Source organism: Arachis ipaensis, chromosome B6 (assembly GCF_059453495.1).
Source record: "Arachis ipaensis isolate K30076 ecotype BB chromosome B6, ASM5945349v1, whole genome shotgun sequence".
In the NCBI taxonomy this organism is placed as follows: domain Eukaryota; kingdom Viridiplantae; phylum Streptophyta; class Magnoliopsida; order Fabales; family Fabaceae; genus Arachis; species Arachis ipaensis.
The window spans coordinates 61188910-61214768 of record NC_142441.1 but is presented as its reverse complement, the minus strand read 5'-3'; the positions used below and the strand labels follow the sequence as shown (position 1 = coordinate 61214768).

The following is a 25859-nucleotide window of genomic DNA, read 5'->3' as shown; positions in this document are numbered from 1 at the left end:
GAACCAAGACAAAAAGTAAAGAGTGCTCAAGCAATAATAAGGAAGAAGAGAGATCAATTCTCCTCCCCAATTCTCTAAGATCCAAATTCAAAGTAAAAGCTAAAAATTACAAAAAATGGAAATCAAAAGAAAGCCAAAAGTGAAAGTAAAAAAATGCTAGATGTCAAAAGTCCTTTCCTAAATCAAACTAACACCTATTTATACACTTCCTAATTTGGATCTAAGAATTTGGGTGGGCTTTAAAATTTGGTGAAGAAATGAATTAAATTGAATTTTTAGTGAATTTTGGCCCAAATGCACCTTCCAGGGGAAAGCTCAGTTCAAATACCACACTGAGCCCCCAAATGTTGCTGTCCGTGTCCAATTTAGTGCACCCAGCCTCTTGGTCATGTTGCATGACACTAGAGCTCAGTTGGAATTTTGATCTGAGCTCTAGTCTTGGCCGTGTCCCATTGTGGCGCCTTGCTTGGGACCTCAATCTCCCAAGTTCGAATCCTGGTGGAGGAAAGTGTAGGCTATTTTTCTTGGAAGAGTTGGAGAGTAAGGAGTGCTTGTATAAGGAAGCTCCAGGTTCGAGCCTTGTTGAGTGAAATGTTGTACCCATTTTTATTTCATGGAGTAGCGCTCCTTCCTTGCAAGTGAGAGGCTCCCACTTCGATTCCCACTGAATGCAATTTGTGGAGCCAATTTTCCTTATATATAGCAATATAATGTAGCGCTCAGTTAAGTAAAGCAACTGAGCGCCCTTGCCTCCTTGGAGTAGCACCTTCTTGTCATCCCTCATGCTTTTTGGCTAATTTCCCTTGCAAGCTAGGTAGCGTGATGTTCCGTGTTCGAACCTTGGGGAAGGCTTTTTGGCCCATTTTTCCTTGTTTTCCTTGCAATGAGCGTTCCTTGCTTCCCTTGGGCCATGAGTTCGAAACTTGGTGGCTTCATTCCTTGGAATTTTGCTTTGAATTTATTCTTGAAAGAGCCCGATAAAGCTCACTTATTGAACTGAGCTTTATGTCCTTGCCTTGCTTTCTTTGATGCTCAGTTCACTAAGTTAACTGAGCTTTATGCCTTGCTTCCTATTTTTGCTCCTTGTGAAGCTCGATTCACTCACCCAACTTTGCTTTCCTTCTTCCTCAATGTTGCTACGCTTTTTTTTTCTCTTGGGCACGCTTTTTGTTTCCTTTGGGCATATTCCTTAGGCCACGCTTTTCTTATTTTCTTCTTTCTTCACCTACAAGTAATTAAATCAACCAATCAAAGTATCACCAAATTCACAAAGTTTAAAAGTCATTCATAATTCAATTAATTTTGGCTTAAACCTCATGATTTTGTATAAATTAAAGGGTGATTGGTTGATTTAACAAACTACGCAATTCTACTCCAAATTACTTACTTACAATGCAAGAAAGTGCATAAAACCTAATAAAAACAAAGAAAAAGACTAGTAAAACTTGGCTAAGATTACTTGTCATCAGTAGGAAAGGTGATGACGCAGGTGGCGCGAGCGTTCTCTCTCTCCCCATGTCTCGACGGCTCCCTCTCTTCGCGGTTATGACTTTGACAGCAACTCAGCAGCGGTGACGGGTTCGATGGCGGTGAGGTGCAACGGAGGTGTGGCCACGACATCGGTCTCCCTCTCTTTCCTCTCCTCTTCTTCTTCGGGCACGTGTTTTTTGTGTATGTGTGTGTCTATGTGTGTGTGTTGGTGTTGCTATCCGTGTGAGGGGAAAAGGGAAATGAGAATTGGCATCAAGGTTTATGGAAATTATGGTTAGGGTTGTGTTTTGGGGATTTAGAGTTTTGATTTTAGAATTAGGGTTAGGTAGAGTATTAATTTAAAACTAAATTTAATCTAATATAATTAAATTTAAGAATACTATTTATTTTGTAAATTATATTTTATTAAGTATTCTAATTTAAAATTAGAGATAAATAAATTTATTTTCTTTTAGTTCATAAAATTATTCTAAACCTTCAACTATTCAATTATTTAAAAAATTTTAATCCTAATGGATTTTGAAATATAATAAATTATCAACAAATATAATAAAATTATCAACAAATATAATAAATTATAAATATCTTACTATTTAATTTCGAAAAATCTGGGGTCTTACACTTGGCGAGCCAAGGAGATGCTTGAATTAGTTCACACTGACATTTATGGTCCAATGAAGTCTCCATCACTCAATAACAACAGGTACTTCATTGTCTTCTTTGATGATTATACTAGAATGATGTGGGTATATTTCCTACGTGAAAGATCAGAGGTTTTTGGCATCATCAAGAAGTTCAAGCAACATGTGGAGAAGAAAAATGGTCGTAGCATCAAGGTACTTCGTAGCAATAGAGAAACTGAATACACTTCCAAAGAATTTACTAAATTCTGTGAAGAAGAGGGTTTCATGTAAGAACCGAGGTTTTTACGTAAAGCCGCTTAAGTAGAGTAGAATAATTTAATTGTCCAGAATAGGTTTGAAAATATAAAAGTGTTTTTTTTTTAATATAAATGTGAGATTCGGTTTCGGTGGATTTTTCTGAGTAGGAAAAAGTTCTCCTCTAAAAACTTTTTGGTAAAAACACCTACCGATAGATTAGCCGACAGTACCGGCTTAAGTCTGTCCAGTACTGCATGTGAGAGAATAAAACAGTAGAAAACCTTAGAAGAGTTTTTAAAATAGCAAATCGGGCGCTTATTTTAAAGGTTTTGTCCCAAAGTAGGGCCAAACAAACCAAAAATACTACGCGGTTAGACCGGGCCCAAGTTGGGCTCAAGCCCAACATACATAAAGCCTTAAATGAGTCAAGAAAGCCCGTTTTAGAACATAGAGGGAGAGAGGGGCGCTGGTTTTGAGAGAAGAAAGGAAGAAAAAAAAACTCTCTTCATTTCCTACTTATTTTGGCCATATCTTGAACTACGGAGCTCCGATTGACGAGCCATTTGTAGCCACGCAAAGTTCTTGTCGAGCTCTTTAAACAAAGTGGTAAGAAACTCACTCTTTCCTTTGCAGTTTCCCTGCCCTATGTCATTTTCGAAAATGGCTTGTTGGGTTGTTGAGTTTCCTTGGATTCTTGTTGTTTAGGTGTAAGTTAGCTTGGGTGAGTAGTGAGTCTAACCTCAACACCCATTGGATAAGGTAAGATATCACTAAATCTTTGTGTTTAGTTGAATTTCATAAATCCTAGCTTTGATTCTTGTAGTTTTGCATGATATAGAGTGTTCTTGGTGTTGTTTGGTGTTGGGTGAAAGCTTGAACGCTTGTGGTAAAGTGGTTTTATGTATGGAGGATAATTAGCCAAGGTATGGTTTCAATTTCCTTTATGTAATATATAATATTTCGTGAAACTTAGACTAACAGCCCCTAAGATAGGTTTGAAATATGTGATGGTATGATTAATTGTATATAAATGTTATGCTTGATGATGGTTTGGATGGAGGTTGAATGAGTTTGAATGTGATGATATATATCTTGGTAGATGATGATTATTGATGGGTATGATAACTATGATGAGTTATGATGGTGAATGTTGAGGTATGAAGATGGATGTTGATGATGATTTTTGGATTGTTGGTTATTATGGTTCATGTTGAAAATAAATGCGTGAGGAAGTTCGATAAATTGTATGGACTGATTGATGATAATGGAACTATTTGGATGAAAGATTTAATATATGTAACAATGATGATTGTTGGAAACTTTGAATAGTGGTATTGAGGAATTGTGATATGAATTTAAATTGAATTTAGAGTTGGATGAGGTGAGTGTTAAATGATTTAGATGATTGAATGCTTGATTGGGTTGAGTAATGTTTGGTATGAATTCTTAAGTGATTTTGGTATTGTTGGGGTTGTGAATAATTGGTTGTAAATTGAGAGACTTGGTAAAATTGAGTTTTTAAGATTTTTGTTAAAACCAATTTTTGGCCAACTTTGGCGATCATATCTTGAGCTATATTTTCTGAAATTGATTGAATTTTGTATCAAATTGAAGATACTTTAAAGAGCTTTAAAACAGTATAGATTTTGTGGAAATTAGAATTTTGTAGAAAACGATATGATTGTTGAAAGTTGGTGTAAAAATCTGAATTCTGTGATGCAGAAATTGTGAGTTCTGGTTTGTGTACGCATGCCCACTATTGTGCGCATGCTTCGAGCAGGGGCCATCTTTTCACTTGTGTATACCTACGCACGAACACCCTCTGATTTTCAAAAAACGTGCGAACGCACACTGTGGTGCACACGCACTCACAGGGATATGTCTTCTCCTGAGAACGTTTGCACACTCTGTGAAATTTGCAAGTTGTGCATACACACAACATCATGCGTACGCACAAATTAGGAAGTGCCTTTTGTTGAGGGCGTCCTCACGTATTCATGCCGCACACAAAATAGGAAATTTTACTTTGTGTGCGTACGCACACCTCTATACGTACGCACACGTTGAGAAAACTCTTCTGGGCGTGCGTACGCACAACCTTATGCGTACGCACACTGCCCTATTTTTCAACGAAAACCTTGTTTTTAACCATTTTACCTTCCCAACAAGCTTGCAAACTTCTGTAACACTTGTTTAAACTCTTTCTGCTAGTATTTAGACTTTAAATCAAGGATAACACAATAAGTGAATTAAAAGGGGGTATTTTTGGTTATGAGTTTAGAAAACGGAGGTTTAGGTTTCTAAAGTTGTGGGTGAGCGGGCGGAATACTATATTGGAGATGACTAAGAGGACTTGAGAGGTGATGATAGTTCATGGTAAATTTGAGAAAATGTTAAACTGATGATAGGTATGATGAGTTGAGGACTCAGGAAGGAATGATGAATTTATTGAATGTTGAGAGTGTTCCAGGCACTATATCCTTGGGTTAATTACGATAGTGTTGGTGCGCAGAAATCGTGACAGTTTCATTCCTTGGTAACGGCGCTAAAAACTCAATACGCATGTTCATGATCTTAGTTCTTTGTCACAACTTCGCACAACTAACCAGCAAGTGCACTGGGTCGTCCAAGTAATAAACCTTACGTGAGTAAGGGTCGATCCCACGGAGATTGTCGGCTTGAAGCAAGCTATGGTCACCTTGTAAATCTCAGTCAGGCGGATTCAATTAATTATGGAGATTTAGTAATTAAAAGCTAACTAAAATATAAAATAAAGATAGTGATACTTATGTAATTCATTGGTGAAAATTTCAGACAAGCATATAGAGATGCATTCGTTCCTCCTGATCCTCTGCTTTCCTATTGTCTTCATCTAATCATTCATACTCCTTTCTATGGCAAGCTATATGTTAGGCATCACCGTTGTCAATGGCTACATCCTGTCCTCTCAGTGAAAATGGTCCAATGCGCTGTCACTGCATGGCTAATCACCTGTCAATTCTCGATCATACTGGAATAGGATCTATTGATCCTTTTGCATCTGTCACTACGCCCAGCACTCGCGAGTTCGAAGCTCGTCGCAGCCATCCCTTCTCAAATCCTACTCGGAATACCATAGACAAGTTTTAGATTTTCCAGATCTCAAGAATGGCCGTCCATGGATTCTAACTTATACCACGAAGATTCTGATTAAGGAATCCCAGAGATACTCATTCAATCTAAGGTAGAACAGAAGTGGTTGTCAGGCACGCGTTCATAGTTTGGGAATACATAAGAATAAGGTCCAGACATGGCCGAATAGCCAGCCTCCCAAGGAGGGTTCAATCATCAAAACATGATCAAAAGATGATCCGAAGATGTAAATACAATAGTAAAAAGTCCTATTTATGCTAAACTAGTTACTAGGGTTTACAAAGATAAGTAAATGTTGCAGAAATCCACTTCTGTGACTCACTTGGTGTGTGCTTGGGCTGAGAACTGAGCTTTACACGTGTAGAGGCTTCTCTTGGAGTTGAACGCCAGCTTGTAATCTATTTCTGGCGTTTAACTCCACTTTGCAACCTGTTTCTGGCGTTTAACTCCAGAATGCAGTATGGAACTGGCGTTGAACGCCAATTTGCGTCATCTAAACTCGGGCAAAGTATGGACTATTATATATTGCTCGAAATCGCTGGATGTCTACTTTCCAACGCAATTGAGAGCGCACCATTTGGAGTTTTGTAGCTCCATAAAATCCACTTTGAGTGCAGGGAGGTCAGAATCCAACAGCATCTGCAGTCCTTCTTCAACCTCTGAATCTGATTTTTGCTCAAGTCCCTCAATTTCAGCCAAAAATTACCTGAAATCATAGAAAAACACACAAACTCATAGTAAAGTCCAGAAATGTGAATTTTATTTAAAAACTAATAAAAATATACAAAAAACTAACTAAATCATACTAAAAACTATGTTAAAACAATGCCAAAAAGCGTATAAATTATTCGCTCATCACAACACCAAACTTAAATTGTTGCTTGTCCCCAAGCAACTGAAAATCAAATAGGATAAAAAGAAGAGAATATACTACAAATTCCAAAATATCAATAAAACTTAGCTCCAATTAGATGAGCGGGACTTGTAGCTTTTTGCCTCTTGAATAGTTTTGGCATCTCACTTTATCCATTGAAGTTCAGAATGATTGGCATCTATAGGAACTCAGAGTTCAGATAGTGTTATTGATTCTCCTAGTTCAGTATGTTGATTCTTGAACACAGCTACTTTATGAGTCTTGGTCGCGGCCCTAAGCACTTTGTTTTCCAATATTACCACAGGATACATAAATGCCACAGACACATAACTGGGTGAACCTTTTCAGATTGTGACTCAGCTTTGCTAAAGTCCCCAATTAGAGGTGTCCAGGGTTCTTAAGCACACTCTTTTTTTGCTTTGGACCTTGACTTTCACTGCTCAGTCTCAAGTTTTCACTTGACCCCTTCACGCCACAAGCACATGGTTAGGGACAACTTGGTTCAGCTGCTTAGGCCAGGATTTTATTCCTTTAGGCCCTCCTATCCACTGATGCTCAAAGCCTTGGATCCTTTTTATTTACCCTTGCCTTTTGGTTTTAAGGGCTATTGGCTTTTTGCTCTTGCCTTTTGGTTTAAAGAGCTTTTGGCTTTTTCTGCTTGCTTTTTTCTTTTTTTTTCTTTTTTTTTCGCTATTTTTTTTTTCTGCAAGCTTTTGTATTCACTGCTTTTTCTTGCTTCAAGAATCATTTTTATGATTTTTCAGATTATCAAATAACATGTCTCCTTTTCATCATTCTTTCAAGAGCCAACATATTTAACATTCATAAACAACAACTTCAAAAGACATATGCACTGTTCAAGCATTCATTCAGAAAACAAAAAGTATTGTCACCACATCAAAATAATTAAACTAATTTCAAGGATGAATTCGAAACCCTATACTTCTTGTTCTTTTGTTTTTAAAACAGTTTTCATTTAAGAGAGGTGGAGTCATAGGACATTCATAGCTTTAAGACATAGACACTTAAACACTAATGATCATATAGTAAAGACACAAACATAATTAAACATGAAGCATGGGAATCAAAAACAGAAAATAAATAGACAAGGAGATTAAGGAATGAGTCCACCTTAGTGAGGGTGGAGTCTTCCTCTTCTTGAAGAACCAATGGTGCTTTTGAACTCCTCTATGTCTCTTCCTTGTCTTTGTTGCTCCTTGGTGGACGAAATTGTGATTACACTTTGATTATGTAAAATTCATTGCTCTTTCTTTCCCTGGCGATGGCACCAAAAACATGATGCCAATACCATGGTTCACAACTTCGCACAACTAACCAGCAAGTGCACTTGGTCATCCAAGTAATACCTTACGTGAGTAAGGGTCGAATCCCACGGAGATTATTGGTATAAAGCAAGCTATGGTCACCTTGTAAATCTCAGTCAGGCAGATATAAAATAGTAATGGGGTTTTCGAAATTAATTAATAAAATAAGGATAGAAATACTTATGTAACTTATTGGTGAGAATTTCAAATAAGCGTATGGAGATGCATTCGTTCCTCTAAACCTCTGCTTTCCTGCTGTCTTCATCCAATCAATCTTACTCCTTTCTATGGCTGGTTTTATGTAAGGATGTCACCGGTGCCAATGGCTACTTTCGATCTCTCTCGACAAATTGGTCCAAATGCTCTATCACAGCACGGCTAATCGTCTGGAGGCATCACCCTTGTCGTTGGTTGCATCCTATTCCTCTCTGTGAAAATGGTCCGATGCGCTGTTACTGCACGGCTAATCATCTTGGAGGTTCTCGATCGCACTGGAATAGGATTTACTATCCTTTTGCGTCTGTCACTACGCCCAGCACTCACGAGTTTTGAGTGCGTCATAGTCATTCAATCCCAGAGTCCTACTCGGAATACCACGGACAAGGTTTAGACTTTCTGGACTCTCATGAATGCCGCCATCAATCTAGCTTATACCACGAAGATTCTAATTAAGAGATCTAAGAGATACTCATTCAATCTAATGTAGAACGGACGTGGTTGTCAGGCACGCGTTCATAGGGAATGATGATGATTGTCACGTTCATCACATCCAGGTTGAAGAGCGAATGAATATCTTAGAAGCGGAACAAGTGAATTGAATAGAAAACAGTAGTACTTTGCATTAATCTTTGAGGAACAGCAGAGCTCCACACCTTAATCTATGGAGTGTAGAAACTCTACCGTTGAAAATACATAAGTGAATAGAGGGTAAGCATGGACGAATGGCCAGCCTCCCATGGAGGTCTAGAGATCTAAAAATGATCAAAAGATGGTTCTAAAGATCCAAAGATGTCTAATACAATAGTAAAAAGTCCTATTTATAATAAACTAGCCACTAGGGTTTACAGAAGTAAGTAATTGATGCATAAATCCACTTCCGGGGCCCACTTGGTGTGTGCTTGGGCTGAGTTTGAATGTTACACATGCAGAGGCTCTTTCTGGAGTTGAACGCCAGCTTTTGTGCCATTTTGGGCGTTGAACTCCACTTTGCAACTTGTTTCTGGCGCTGGACTCCAGAATTGGGCAGAGATCTGGCGTTGAACGCCAGTTTGCGTCCTCCAAACTTGGGCAAAGTATAGACTATTATACATTGCTGGAAAGCCCTGGATGTATACTTTCCAACGCAATTGGAAGAGCGCCATTTCAAGTTTTGTAGCTCCAGAAATTCCACTTTGAGTGCAGGGAGGTCAGAATCCAACAGCATCAGCAGTCCTTCTTCAACCTCTGAATCTGATTTTTGCTCAAGTCCCTCAATTTCAGCCAGAAAATACCTGAAATCACAGAAAAACACACAAACTCATAGTAAAGTCCAGAAATGTGAATTTAACATAAAAACTAATGAAAACATCCCTAAAAGTAACTAGATCCTACTAAAAACAAACTAAAAACAATGTCAAAAAGCGTATAAATTATCCGCTCATCACTCCTCCCTCATAGTTCTTTGATCTTCTCTAATTTCATGGAGGATGATGGAATACTCTTGGTGCTCCATCCTTAGTTGTCCCATGTTAGAGCTTAATTCTCCTAGGGAAGTGTTGATTTGCTCCCAATAGTTTTATTTGCTCCATCCTTTTCTTAGTGATGGGCTTGTCCTCTTCAATGAGGATGTCTCCCTCTATGTCAAGTCCAGCCGAATTGCAGAGGTGGCATATGAGGTGAGGAAAGGCTAACCTTGCCCAAGTGGAGGACTTGTCAGCCACCTTGTAAAGTTCTTGAGGTATAATCTCATGAACTTCCGCCTCCTCTCCAATCATGATACTATAGATCATGATGGACCGGTTACTAGTAGGAATGATTGAGCGTTGAATGAACTCTAGCCATCCCCTAGCCACTGGTTTGAGGTCATGCCTTCTTAATTGAACCGGCTTGCCTCTTGAGTCAATTTTCTATTGAGCTCCTTCTACACATATGTCCATGAGGACTTGGTCCAACCTTTGATCAAAGTTTACCCTTCTAGTGTAGGGGCGTGCGTTTTCTTCCATCATTGGCAAGTTGAATGCCAGCCTTACATTTTCCAGACTGAAATCTAAGTATTTCCCCCAAACCATGGTGAGCCAATGCTTTGGATTCGGGTTCACACTTTGATCATGGTTCCTAGTGATCCATGCGTTTGCATAGAACTCTTGAACCATTAGGATCCCGACTTGTTGAATGGGGTTGGTGAGAACTTCCCAACCTCTTCTTCGAATCTCATATCGGATCTCCGGATACTCATTCTTTTTGAGCTTGAAAGGAACCTTAGGGATCACTTTCTTCTTGGCCACAACTTCATAGAAGTGGTCTTGATGGACCTTTGAGATGAATCTCTCCATCTCCCATGACTCAGAGGTGGAAGCAATTGCCTTCCCTTTCCTCTTTCTAGAGGTTTCTCTGGCCTTAGGTGCCATATATGGTTATGGAAAAACAAAAAGCTATGTTTTTACCACACCAAACTTAAAATGTTTGCTCGTCCCCGAGCAAAAGAAGAAAGAAAGTAGTAGAAGAAGAAGAAGAATGGAGGAGATGGGGGAAGAAGATGTATTCGGCCAAGGAGAAGAAGAGAGGGTTGTGTTGGGTGAAAATGAAGAAGGAGTGAGGGGTTTATATAGGAGTGAGGGGGGGTGTAGGGTTCGGCCATTAGGGTTGGGTTTGGGAGGGAAATTAGTTTGAATTTTGAAGGTAGGTGGGGTTAATGGGGAAGAGAGGATGGATGTGAGTGGTGAAGAGGTGATGGGAAATAGTGATTGAGGTGATTGGTGAAGGGTATTTGGGGAAGAGAGTTATGAAAAGGTGTGAAGAGGAGAGAAGAGAAAGTGGGGATCCTGTGGGGTCCACAGATCAAGTAGGGTCAAGGACTTAACATCCCTGCTCCAATTAGGCGTGTAAAACGCCCTTACTGTGCAATCCTGGCGTTTAACGCCAGACTGCTGCTTGTTTCAAGCGTTAAACGCCCAAATGTAGCTTGTTTTTGGCATTTAACGCCAGGCAGATGCTTGCTTCTGGCGTTAAACGCCAGCTTGGTGCCTGTTTCTAGCGTTAAACGCCAGACAAATACTTGTTTCTGGCGTTTAAACGCCAGACTGCTCTCCTCCAGGGTGTGCTGTTTTCAATGCTGTTTTTCATTATATTTTTTATTTTTCAGTAGTTTTTGTGACTTCACATGATCATCAACCTAATAAAATATGAAATAACAAAAAGAAAATAAAATAGATATGATTAAATAACATTGTGTTGCCTCCCAACAAGTGCTTCTTTAATGTCAATAGCTTGACAGTGAGCTCTCATGGAGTCTGACAGATAATCAGAGCAAAGTTAGAACCTCCCAACACCAAACTTAGAGTTTGAATGTGGGGGTTCAACACGAAACTTAGTGTTTGGTTGTGGCCTCCCAACACCAAACTTAGAGTTTGACTGTGGGGGCTTTGGTTGACTCTGCAGTGAGAGAAGCTTTTCATGCTTCCGCTCCGTGGTTACAGAAGGAGATCCTTGAGTTTTAAACACAAGGTTGTCCTCATTCAGTTGAAGGACCAACTCTCCTTTGTCCACATCAATCATAGCTCTTGCTGTGGCTAGGAAGGGTCTTCCAAGGATGATGGATTCATCCTCTTCCTTCCCAGTATCTAGGATTATGAAATTAGCAGGGATGTAAAGGCCTTCAACCTTTACTAACACGTCCTCTACTTGTCTATAAGCCTGTTTTCTTGAGTTGTCTGCCATCTCTAATGAGATTCTGGCAGCTTGCACCTCAAAGATCCCAAGTTTCTCCATTGCAGAGAGTGGCATTAAGTTTATTCCTGACCCCAGGTCACACAGAGCCTTCTCAAAGGTCATGGTGCCTATGGTACAAGGTATTAAGAATTTGCCTGGATCCTATTTCTTTTGAGGTAATTTCTGCCTATCCAATGCATTTAGTTCATTGGTGAGCAAAGGAGGTTCATCTTCCAAAGTCTCATTACCAAAGAATTTGGCATTCAGCTTCATGATTCCACCAAGGTATTTAGCAACTTGCTCTTCAGTAATGTCTTCATCCTCTTCAGAGGAAGAATACTCATCAGAGCTCATGAAGGGCAGAAGGAGGTTTAATGGAATCACTATGGTCTCTAGATGAGCCTCAGATTCCTTTGGTTCCTCAAAGGGATACTTCTTATTGGTCACTGGACGTCCCAGGAGGTCTTCCTCAATAGGATTCACGTCCTTCTCCTCCTCTCTGGGTTCAGCCACACCAAGTAAGGTTATGGCATTGCACTCTCTTTTTGGATTCTCTTCTGTGTTGCATGGGAGAGTACTAGGAGGAGTTTCAGTGATTTTTTTACTCAGCTGGCCCACTTGTGCCTCCAAATTTTTAATGGAGGACCTTGTTTCATTCATGAAACTTACAGTGGCCTTAGATAGATCAGAGACTATATTTGCTAAGCTAGATGGATTCTGCTCAGAATTCTCTGTCTGTTGCTGAGTGGATGATGGAAAAGGCTTGCTATTGCTAAACATGTTTCTTCCACCATTATTAAAGCCTTGTTGAGGCTTTTGTTGATCCTTCCATGAGAAATTTGGATGATTTATCCATAAGGGATTATAGGTGTTTCCATAGGGTTCCCCCATGTAATTCACCTCTGCTATTGCAGGGTTCTCAAGATCATAAGCTTCTTCTTCAGAAGAGGCCTCTTTAGTACTGTTGGATGATTCCTTCAATCCATTCAGACTCTGAGAGATCATATTGACTTGCTAAGTCAATATTTTATTCTGAGCCAATATGGCATTCAGAGTATCAATTTCAAGGACTCCCTTCCTCTGAGGCATACCATTACTCACAAGATTCCTTTTAGAAGTGTACATGAACTGGTTATTTGCAACCATGTCAATGAGTTCTTGAGCTTCTGTAGGCGTTTTTGTTAGGTGAATGGATCCACTTGCAGAATGGTCCAATGACATCTTTGATAGTTCAGACAGACCATCATAGAATATATCCAGGATGGTCCATTCTGAAAGCATGTCTGAAGGACACTTTTTGGTCAGTTCCTTGTATCTCTCCCAAGCTTCATAGAGGGATTCACCTTCTTTTTGTCTGAAGGTTTGAACATCCACTCTAAGCTTGCTAAGCTTTTGAGGAGGAAAGAACTTGGCTAAGAAAGTCGTGACCAGCTTATCCCAAGAGTTTAGGCTATCTTTAGGTTGAGAGTCCAACCATATTCTAGCTTTGTCTCTTACAACAAATGGGAAAAGCATAAGCCTGTAGACCTCGGGATCAACCCCATTGGTCTTAACAGTATCACAGATCTGCAAGAATTCAGCTAAGAACTGAAAAGGATCTTCTGATGAAAGTCCATAAAACATGTAGTTCTGTTGCATCAGAGAAACTAATTAAGGTTTCAGCCCAAAATTGTTTGCTCCAATGGCAGGGATTGAGATGCTTCTTCCATGTAAATTGGAATTTGGTACAGTAAAGTCACCAAGCATCTTTATGAAAAAGAATGCTTCCTCCAATGTTCTTATCCTTGTTCCTGCTCATATGAAAAAGAAGAGAACAGAAAAGAAGACGAATCCTTAATGTCAAAGTATAGAGATTCCTTTATGTGAGTAGAAGAAGAAAAGAATAGAAGAAGAGAAATTCGAAAGAGAGGGTTCTAATTTTTAGATGAAGAGAAGTGTTAGTAAATAAATAAAATAATTAGAAGGAGATGAGAGAGAGAGGAATTTTCGAAAATAATTGAAAAGAAAAGAAAAATATTTTTATTTTTAATTTAAAAATTAAAGTTAAAATTCGAAAATTAAGAAAGGAAAATAAAATTGAATCAAATTAAATTAAATTTAAAACAATTAGTTAATTTAAAAAAGAATTTTGAAAAAGAGGGGGTGATTTTCGAAAATTAGAGAGAATTAATTAGGTAGTTTTGAAAAAGATAAGAATCAAACAAAAAGATAAGATTGATTGAAAAAGATTTGAAACTTAATTTTTGAAAAGATAAGAAGTTAGAAAAGAAGTTAGAAAAGATTTTGAAATTGATTTTGAAAAAGATGTGATTGAAACTTATTTTGAGAAAGATTTGAAAAAGAAATTTTAAAAAAATTTGATTTTGAAAATTAAAGTTGATTACTTGACTAACAACAAATAAAAAATATGATTTTAAAATTTAAAGATTGGACCTTTCTTAATAGGCAAGTAACAAACTTAAAAATTTTTGAATCAATCACATTAATTGTTAGTATTAATTTCGAAATATGAAATAAAAATAAGAAAAAGATTTTGAAAATAATTTTGAAAGTTTCGAAATTCATAAAAGAAAAATGAAAAAGATTTGATTTTTGAAAAAGATTTGAAAAAGATAGAATTTTTAAATTGGAAATTTGATTTGACTCATAAGAAACAACTAAATTTTAAAAATTTTTGAAAAAGTCAACTCAAATTTTTGAAAATTTATGAGTGAAAAAGGAAAAGATATTTTTTTGATTTTTGAATTTTTAATGGTGAGAGAGAAAAACAATAAAAAGACTCAATGCATGAAAGTTTTGGATCAAAACAAATGATGCATGCAAGAACACTATGAATGTCAAGATGAACACTAAGAACACTTTGAAGATTAAGATGAACATCAAGACTTATTTTTGAAAATTTTTCAAGAAAAGAAAACATGCAAGACACCAAACTTAGAAATTTTTAATTTTTTAGACACTATGAATTCAAAAATGCATATGAAAAACAACAAAAGACACAAAACAAGAAAATATGAAGATCAAACAAGAAGACTTACCAAGAACAACTTGAAGATCATGAAGAACAAGAAAGAAACTCAATGCATGTGTTCTTCGAAAATTTAAGAAAAGTTAAAAGCATGAAATTGACACCAAACTTACAATTAGACATTAGACTGAAACAAGAAACATCAAATTATTTTTGATTTTATGATTTTGTTAATTTTTTTGGTTTTTTTTTTCGAAAATTATTTTGGAAAAAATGAAAAAGAATTTTTTTTTTCGAAAATAAGAAATAAAAAGCTTAAAAATAAAATAAAATTACCTAATCTGAGCAACAAGATGAACCGTCAGTTGTCCAAACTCGAACAATCCCCGGCAACGACGCCAAAAACTTGGTGCGCAAAAATCGTGACGGTTTCATTCCTTGGTAACGGCGCTAAAAACTCAATACGCACGTTCATGATCTTAGTTCTTTGTCACAACTTCGCACAACTAACCAGCAAGTGCACTGGGTCGTCCAAGTAATAAACCTTAGGTGAGTAAGGGTCGATCCCACGGAGATTGTTGGCTTGAAGCAAGCTATGGTCACCTTGTAAATCTCAGTCAGACAGATTCAATTGATTATGGAGATTTAGTAATTAAAAGAAAAATAAAATATAAAATAAAGATAGTGATACTTATGTAATTCATTGGTGAGAATTTCAGACAAGCATATAAAGATGCGTTTGTTCCTCCTGAACCACTCCTTTCCTATTGTCTTCATCCAATCATTCATACTCCTTTCTATGGCAAGTTGTATGTTAGGCATCACCGTTGTCAATGGCTACATCCTGTCCTCTCAGTGAAAAAGGTCCAATGCGCTGTCACTGCATGGCTAATCATCTATCGGTTCTCGATCATACTGGAATAGGATCCATTGATCCTTTTGCGTCTGTCACTACGCCCAGCACTCGCGAGTTTGAAGCTCATCGCAGCCATCCCTTGCCAGATCCTACTCGGAATACCACAGACAGGGTTTAGACTTTTCGGATCTCAAGAATGGCCGTCCATGGATTCTAACTTATACCACGAAGATTTTGATTAATGAATCCCAGAGATACTCATTCAATCTAAGGTAGAATGGAAGTGGTTGTCAGGCACGCGTTCATAGGTTGGGAATGATGATGACTGTCACGATCATCACATTCATATTAAAGTGCGAATGAATATCTTTGAATCAGAATAAGCTTGAATTGAATAGAAAAACGATAGTACTTTGTATTAATTCATGAGGAACAGCAGAGCTCCACACCTTAATCTATGGTGTGTAGAAACTCTATCGTTGAAAATACATAAGAATAAGGTCCATGCATGGCCGAATGGCCAGCCTCCCAAAGAGGGTTCAATCATCAAAACATGATCAAAAGATTATCCGAAGATGTAAATACAATAGTAAAAAGTCCTATTTATGCTAAACTAGTTACTAGGGTTTACAAAGATTAGTAAATGATGCAGAAATCCACTTCCGGGGCCCACTTGGTGTGTGCTTGGGCTGAGCATTGAGCTTTACACGTGTAGAGGCTTCTCTTGGAGTTGAACGCCAGCTTGTAATCTGTTTCTGGCTTTTAACTCCACTTTGCAACCTGTTTCTGGCGTTTAACTCCAGAATGTAGCATGGAACTGGCGTTGAACGCCAATTTGCATCATCTAAACTCGGAAAAAGTATGAACTATTATACATTGCTGGAAAGCCCTGGATGTCTACTTTTCAACGCAATTGTGAGTGCACCAGTTGGAGTTATGTAGCTCCATAAAATCCACTTTGAGTGCAGGGAGGTCAGAATCCAACAGCATCTGCAGTCCTTCTTCAACCTCTGAATCTGATTTTTGCTCAAGTCCCTCAATTTCAGCCAGAAATTACCTAAAATCACAAAAAAACACACAAACTCATAGTAAAGTCCAGAAATGTGAATTTTATTTAAAAAATAATAAAAATATACTAAAAACTAACTAAATCATACTAAAAACTATGTAAAAACAATGCTGAAAAGCGTATAAATTATCCGCTCAACAAGTGTGCAGGGCACTATATCCCTAGGTTGAATGATGATTAGTAACCTTTTCTGCTGCAAGAGTGTGCCAGGCACTATATCCTTGGGTTAAGCATGCAAGTGTGCCAGGCACTATATCCTTAGGTTAAGTATGAGAGTGCCCAGGTCACTATATCCCTGGTGAGGCAGAAAAGCTACATTCAAAAGGATGTGTCGGGTTGGCATTTATGAACCGACAACTAACATCACAAACCAATAGTACAAGCATTCATCATATGCATATTCTACCTGTTTGTATGCTTTGCTTAATTTCTATTGTGCCTTAATGTCTCATATGCCTACTTGTTAATTGTTCTACATGCCATATATGAACTTTAATTGTGCTTTACTTGTGTTTTCTTCTAGTTTTGGGGAGGCTCGGTAGGCGGTGGCGATGAGATTGCGTGGAGGGTAGGTTGGTGAAGGCTGTGGGATACAACTATGTGATTAGTATTAGTTAGAAATCCCCCTATGTTTAGATGACCCTAATTATGGTGTTTGGTTTAAGTTATTTATTTTTTTTAAGCTTAAATATCTGTTGATGCGAAGTTCTAGGATTACCTTTGGCGTTCCGGAACATTATATCTTATATATTGGGTACTGTTACCATACTGATAACCTCTGGTTCTCATACCATATATTATTGTTGTTTTTCAGATGCAGGTCACAACCCGTCTCAGTAAGTTACGGATGGTGACAAAGCGAAGAATCTTTCGTTATCTTGTATTTTGATTTTAATGTTGTAGCTCTCTCTCACTTTTGTTATTATACTCTATTGCCCTAGAGGCTTACTTTAAGAGATAAGTTGTATAGCTTATTTTAACTCAAAAACCATGTTATGTTTGTATATGACTAGTTGGCTGGTGTGTGTACGCGAACCCCACACTTCCGTACAACAGTCCCAGCAAGTGCACTGGGTCGTCCAAGTAATACCTGAGCGAGTCAGGGTCAATCCCACGAGGATTGTGGCTTGAAGCAAGTTATGGTTATCTTGCAGGTCTTAGTCAGGCGAAATCAGAAGGTCATTGGGTGGAACTTTGTATAAGTACTTGTTATATCAAATACTTGGATGTTAAGTTGAAATAAGGATAGGAATAGAGTTGAGAGTCGAAGTTGCTTTACCTTTCTGAATTAACTCTGGTATTATTGTCTTCTCTGCTTGTGAATGATCTTCTTTGTGGCAGGTTGTATGTGATCAATGCCATGGGCCATGATCATTGATCTCCTTTGGTACAGATTGCATGCTATTGGCCATGGTCATCCAATCTGACGAAGGGTGAAGCGCTTAGCAAGTCATTCTCATGGCGATCCTACTCAAAACGCCACAGACAAGGTCGAATCTTCCAGATCAAAGGATGCTGCTTCTTAGGATTCTAGCCTATACCACAGAGACCCTAATCTCCCTAGAAATTGGCTGAACTGGTGTTTCGAGAAGACCCCAACGAAGTCGTGGATTAACCATATGAGAGATGTATAAGCATAGCTATTGGCTCGTGCTTTCCAGTCACGTATTTACACGAACCCAAGTAGACATGGGTGTTTGTCAGGCATGTTCGTCTTAATGTGATGAACAGAGCTAATTGGTTAGATCATCCTATTCACCACGATGAAGATCGGATATACATCTTAGAAATAGATCAAATACAGATCGAAGAAAAAATAGTAATACTTTTATTATCTCATAGGACTCAGCAGGGCTCCTCCCCTCAACCTAGAAGGTTTCGAAAGTCATACTAAAAGTAAAACAATGTAAAATGTGTATGATCCAAAAGTTGAACTGAAAGGTTTGAATTACATAAATTTATTCCCTTAAATACTAAACAGATGACTAGTAAGGGTAAAATAGTCTATTTAGTGCTAAAATCTACTTCTAGGGCCCACTTGGTGAGTGTTTGGACTGAGCTTTGATGAGATCTACGTGCTATGAGGTTTCTTGGGTGTGGAATGCTAGCTAGGGGGTCCTCTTTGGGCATTTGTACATTGATCTCTGCTCTTTGCGCGCTGGACACCTGGAAGGGGGCAGGTAGCTGGCGTTGGATGCCAGTTTTGGGCCTTCTAATCCGAAGCAAAGTATAGACTATTATATATTTCTGGAAACCTCTGAAAGTCAGCTTTTTGTAGCCATTAAGAGCGCTCCATTTGGACTTCTGAAGCTCTAGAAAATCTCTTCTGAGTGCAGGCTGGTCAGATCTGTGCAACATCTGCAGTGCTTTCTTTGTCTCTGAATCAGACTTCTACTCCAGCTCCTCATTTTCAGTCAGAAAATACCTGAAATTGTCCAAAAACACAAAAACTCATAGTAGAAGTAAAAAATGTGAATTTAACACTAAAAACTATAAAAATTCAATAAAAACTAAATAAAAACTACTAAAAACTATATGAAATTCATGTCAAAAAGCGTATAAAATATCCGCACATCTTCGGCCTAAACTCCGCGGGCTGCGGCTAGTACTCTATGTTTATTATACTTATACATTTTATGTTGTTATCTTGTTCCTTCACGGTTTTAGTTATCGTGTGTGTACGCTTCGCGCTTTGTAATTCCGCTTATGCAATTTTGAACTTTATTCCTTTATCGGGCTTCTAGTATTACTATTTCCTTCCATATTTATTAATGTATGAGCTTTAGAACTATCGTTACGTCTTGTTATCCTTCGCTTTACGGCTAGAGGTGAGGCTTAGGGTAATGGAGTATTACATTTATGGTATCAGAGCAGTTCGCCCTTGTTAGCCTGAGGGATGAACCAATGGTACTTCATTGCATACTCTGGTTGTTTGATTTTTCTTTCATGCTATTTAAGATATCTGTTTGATATGTATAGCATGCTTGTTTATGAGTACTTTCGGGATAATCGATGCACTGACTTTAAGATTTTGAGACTGATCACCTTGATATCGATTGTGTGGTGTGCACAGGAAACCCAAATGGCATCTTTCAGGCAAGGTCGACTACGTACTCGTGGAGAGAATGGGGGCAACCTGCCGAATGATAATCATGCTGAGCTATGGAGCGTGAGTTGCAAGCTCAACATGTTATGGAGAAGCAGTTCGTGGAATTTGCGGCCTATTAGTTGTTGGGTGAGGCTCAGCACTGGTGGCAAGGGGTGTACAGACTGATGCAACTACAGAATGGGACATCCCTTGGGAACTATTTCAGACTATGTTCTATTAGAAGTACTTTCCAGTGTCGATGAGGGAAACAAGGGAATTGGAACTCATGAAGCTGAAGCAAGAGTCTACGACCGTGGCACAGTACACCAGCAAGTTCGAGGAACTTTGCAGATTTTCAAGGGTTTGTTAAGGAGCTCCTGAGTCCTACGAAGAATGGAAATGCATCAAGTATCAAGGAGGACTCAAGGATAAAATCATGACCGTCGTGGCTCCATTGGAGATTAGGAGATTCCCGAAGTTAGTGAACAAAGCAAGAGTTGCGAAAAAATGTGCTAGGAAGGTGGATTTGGCGAGGGATACTCGAGGAGGCAACAACGACCAATGCCGTGGAGAATTCTTCCAACCGAGGGGAATTCGGGAGGAACAATAATGCTTGTTTTCATCCAGCAAGGAAAGTGGTTGATGCTACACTTATGGAATGTCAGGGCGCCTTACTAAGGACTGCCGTCGTGGGAGGAACCAAAATATGGGTAGGAATCAGCAACCAGGCTGAGTGTTTGCTTTGGATGCAGGTGATGCAACAGGGTTGGATCCTCCGATAAAAGGTAAGCGTATACTTTGGATATAATTTGTTGCTTGGACCTAAGGTAGCTTAGTTCTATCTTTTGGAAAGTCGTTGTTAGGACTGTAAGTGATTAGGGTTTTGTTGGAGTAAACCAGGGGAAAAGAGGATTCTTGTGGGTGTAGCCGAGGAATTCGGATTAGTGATGATGAAAGATCAGAGTGATGCAGCGAAAGCATGGTAATTAGCATTTTCAAGGGCAAAAATTTTTTTTTAGGAGCGGAGGATGTAAGAACCATGGTTTTTACGTAAAACCGCTTAAGTAGAGTAGAATAATTTAATTGTCCAGAATAGGTACGAAAATATAAAAGTGTTTTTTATTATAAATGTGAGATTCACATTCAGTGGATTTTTCTGAGTGGGAAAACGTTATCTTTTGAAAATTTTTGCGTAAAAATGCGTATTGATAGATTAGCCAGCAGTACAGGCTTAAGTCTGTCCAGTACTGCGTGAGAGAGAATAAAATAGTCAAAAACCTTAGAAGAGTTTTTGAAATAGTAAACCGGGAGCTTATTCTAAAGGTTTTGGCCTAAAGTTGGGCCAAACGAACCAAAAACGCTACGCGGTTGGACCGGGTCCAAGTTGGACTGAAGCCCAACATACATAAAGTCTTACATGATCCAAAAAAGCTCATTTTCAGCACATAGAGGCAGAGAGGGGCGCTGTTTTTGAGTGAAGAGAGGAAGAAGAAAAACTCTATTCATCTACTCCTTCTTTTGGCAATATCTTGAGCTACGGAGCTCCGATTGACAAGCTGTTTATGACCACGTGAAGCTCTCGTCAAGCTCTTCATTTCTATCTAAACAAAATGTAAAAAACTCACCCTTTCCATCCAAATTTCTCTGCCCTATGTCATTTTTGAAAATGGCTTGTTGGGTTGTTGAGTTTCTTTGTGTTCTTGTTGTTTAGGTGTAATCTAGCTTGGGTGAGTAGTGAGTTTAACCTCAAAACCCGTTGGATAAGGTAAGATATCACTAAATCCTTGTGTTTAGTTAAATGTCATAAATTCTGGCTTTGATTCTTGCTATTTTGCATGATATTGAGTGTTCTTAGTGTTGCTTGGTGTTGGGTGAAGGCTTGAACACTTGTGGTAAAGTGGTTTTGTGCGTGGAGGATAATCGGCCAAAGTATGGTTTTAATTTTCTTTATGTATTATATAATATTTTGGAAAACTTAGGCTAGTGGCCCCTAAGATAGGTTTGAAATATGTGATTGTATGATTAATTGTATATAAATGTTATGCTTGATGATAGTTTGGATGGAGGTTGAATGAGTTTGAATGTGATGACATAAATGTTGGTAGATGATGATTATTGATGGGTATAATAACTTTGATAAGTGATGATGGTGAGTGTTAAGGTATGAAGATGGATGTTGATGATGATTTTGGATTGTTAGTTATTATGGTTCATGTTGAAAATAAATGAGTGAGGAAGTTTGTTGAATTATATGGATTGAATGATGATAATGGGACTATTTGGATGAAAGATTTAATATATGTAACATTGATGATTGTTGGAAACTTTGAATGGTGGTATTGAGAAATTGTGATATGAATCTAGATTGAATTTAGACTTGGATGAGGTGAGTGTTAAATGGTTTAGATGATTGAATGCTTGACTGAGTTGAGTAATGTTTAATATGAATTCTTGAGTGATTTTGGTATTGTTGGGGTTGTGAATAATTGGTTGTAAATTGAGAGATTTGATAAATTTGAGTTTTTAAGATTTTTGGTTAAAACGAATTTTTGGCCAAATTTGGCGGATCATATCTTGAGCTATAGTTTTTGAAATTGATTAAATTTTGTATCAAATGAAAGATAATTAAAGTGCTTTAAAATGGTATAGATTTCGTGGAAATCGGAGTTTTATAGAAAAAGATATGATCATTGGAAGTTGGTATAAAAAATCTGAATTCTGTGATAATGCAGAAATTGTGAGTTCTGGTTTGTGTGCGCATGCTCCGAGCAGGGGCCATGTTTTCACTTGTGCGTATGCACGCACGGACACCCTGTGATTTTCAGAAAATGTGCAAATGCACACTTTAGTGGGCACGCACACACAGTGATATGCCTTCTACTGAGAGTGTTCTCACACTCTGGTGCACACGCACACTGTGAAATTTGCATGTTGTGCATACGCACAACATCATGCGTATGCATAAACTGGGAAGTGCCTTTTGTTAAGGGCATCTGCACGTATTCATGCGTGCACACAAAATAGGAAATTTTACTTTGTGTACGTACACACATTTCTATGCGTACGCACACGTTGAGAAAACTCTTTTGGGCACGCGTACGCACACTGTCCTGTTTTTCAATGAAAACCTTGTTTTTAACCATTGTACCTTCCCAACAAACTTGAAAACTTCTGTAACACTCATTTAAAATCTTTATGCTACTATTTAGACTTTGAATCAAGGGAGAACACAATAAATGAATTAAAAGGGGTAAGCGGGCAGGCGGAATACTATATTGGGGATAACTAAGAGGACATGAGTGGCGACGATAGTTGATGGTAAATTTGAGAAAATATTAAACTGATGATGGTTATGATGACTTGAGGACTGATGAATCCACATGTCATGGTATTTATTTGCTCTAATTGGGTGGATTTCATTGACTTTTCTTTCATTTATTCATTGAAATAGCATAGTTTCCTGATTTCTTCCTAAATTGTGCTTAAAAGTAAAAACATACTTTTTAGGCCCTAAAATTGCTAAATTTTATTCACTTTATCCATTTGATGCCTTGATATGTTTGTTGAGTGATTTAAGATTATGAAGGAAAATATGGATTGAAGAAGTGAGGAAGGAAAGCATGCAAAATGGGAGAATTCAAGAAATAAAGGATTTGTAAAGCTGTCAATCCTGACCTCTCGGTACTAAAGTGTTCATAACTTGAGTTACAGAGATCCAAATAAGGCGGTTCCAGCGACATTGGAAAGCTAACATCCGGATCTTTAAAATGATATCCATATGTCTATAGTGGATATGAGTTTAAGTATATTACGCACACAATGTGTGCACACACGAGTCAAGATTTAGCAAGTGTGTGCGAACAAGTCCTGGCATGTGACTTCATTGATTGCAACTCACTGGCAGCGATTTTTGGGCTTTCAGAGCCCAATTCAACTCAGTTTTTTAAGCTATTTCAAGCCAAATTGAAGAGGAATGAAGGCGGGCGCAATTAGGTTTAGGTGTTATTGGTGCACGAAATTGTGATCATCAACAATGGCGCCAAAGACTTGGAGCTCTCAAACGTGAATCACACTTTGTCACAATTCCGCACAACTAACCAGCAAGTGCACTGGGTCGTCCAAGTAATACCTTACATGAGTAAGGGTCAATCCCACGGAGATTGTCGGCTTGAAGCAAGCTATGGTCATCTTGTAAATCTCAGTCAGGCATATTCAAATGGTTATGGAGGATTGATAATTAAAGATAAATAAAACATAAAATAAGGATAGAGATAGAGATACTTATGTAATTCATTGGTAGGAATTTCAGATAAGCGTATGAAGATGCTTTGTTCCTCCTGAACCTCTGCTTTCTTATTGCCTTCTTCCAATCATTCATACTCCTTTCCATGGCAAGCTTTATGTTGGGCATCACCGTTGTCAATGGCTACTTCCCGTCCTCTCAGTGAAAATGTTCTACGCACGCTGTCACTGCACGGCTAATCATCTGTCGGTTCTCGATCATGTTGGAATAGGATCCATTGATCCTTTTGCGTCTGTCACATGCCCAACACTCGCGAGTTTGAAGCTCGTCATAGTCATCCCTTACCAGATCCTACTCGGAATACCACAGACAAGGTTTAGATGTTCCGGATCTCAGGAATGGCCACCAATAATTCTAGCCTATACCACGAAGGTTCTAATCTTAGATTAGAAACCCAAGAGATACACATTCAAGCTTGTTTGCATGTATAATGGAAGTGGTTGTCAGTCACGCGTTCATAGGTGAGAATGGTAATGAGTGTCACATAATCATCACATTCATCATGTTCTTGGGTGCGAATGAATATCTTGGAGAAGAAATAGACTTGAGTTGAATAGAAAAACAATAGTACTTTGCATTAATTCATGAAGAACAGCAGAGCTCCACACCTTAATCTATGGTGTGTAGAAACTCTACCGTTGAAAATACATAAGAACAAGGTCTAGGTATGGCCGTGAGGCCAGCCTCCAAAAGTGTCTAAGATAGCATAAGACTTATCAAAGATTTTTTTTCAAAATACAATAGTAAAAGGTCCTATTTATAGAGAACTAGTAGCCTAGGGTTTACAGAAATAAGTAATTAATGCAGAAATCTTCTTCCGGGCCCACTTGGTGTGTGCTTGGGCTGAGCATTGAAGCTTCCATGTGTAGAGACTTTTCTTGGAGTTAAACGCCAGCTTTTGTGCTAGTTTGGGTGTTTAACTCCAGCTTTTGTGCCTGTTCTGGCGTTTTGATGCCAGGATTCTTAAGCTGACTTGGAACGCCAGTTTGGGCCATCAAATCTTGGGCAAAGTATAGACTATTATATATTGCTGGAAAGCCCAGGATGTCTACTTTCCAACTCAATTGGGATCGCGCCAATTGGGCTTCTGTAGCTCCTGAAAATACACTTCGAGTGCAGGGAGGTCAGAATCCAACAGCATCTGCAGTCCTTTTTCAGCCTCTGAATCAGATTTTTGCTCAGGTCCCTCAATTTCAGCCAGAAAATACCTAAAATCACAGAAAAACACACAAACTCATAGTAAAGTCCAGAAATGTGATTTTTATTTGAAAACTATTAAAAACATAATAAAAACTAACTAAAATATACTAAAAACATACTAAAAATAATGCCAAAAAGCGTATAAATTATCCGCTCATCACAACACCAAACTTAAATTGTTGCTTGTCCCTAACCAACTGAAAATAAAATAGGATAAAAAGAAGAGAATATACAATGAATTCCAAAAACATCAATGAAGATCAGTATTAATTAGATGAGCGGGGCTTTTAGCTTTTTGCTTCTGAACAGTTTTGGCATCTCACTTTATCCTTTTGAAGTTCAGAATGATTGGTTTCTATAGGAACTCAGAATCCAGATAGTGTTATTGATTCTCCTAGTTAAGTATGTTGATTCTTGAACACAGCTACATTATGAGTCTTGGCCGTAACCCAAAGCATTTTATTTTCCAGTATTACCACTGGATACATAAATGCCACAGACAAATAATTGGGTGAACCTTTTCAGATTGTGACTTAGCTTTGCTAGAGTCCCCAATTAGAGGTGTCCGGAGCTCTTAAGCACACTCTTTTTGCTTTTGGACCACGACTTTAACCGCTCAGTCTCAAGTTTTCACTTGACACCTTCACGCCACAAGCACATGGTTAGGGACAGCTTGGTTTAGCCGCTTAGGCCAGGATTTTATTCCTGTGGGCCCTCCTATCCACTGATGCTCAAAGCCTTGGATCCTTTTTATTTTACCCTTGCC

The 25859-nt window shown here is 38.4% G+C and overlaps 1 non-coding gene across 1 annotated transcript; it reads left to right on the top strand.

The window, feature by feature from the left end:
- Positions 1 to 12884: 12884 nt before the first annotated feature.
- Positions 12885 to 12992, top strand: LOC148555792 (small nucleolar RNA R71). Its single transcript, XR_015886900.1, has one exon. It is a non-coding gene; the product is annotated as a small nucleolar RNA R71 (small nucleolar RNA).
- The last annotated feature ends 12867 nt before the right edge of the window (positions 12993 to 25859 follow it).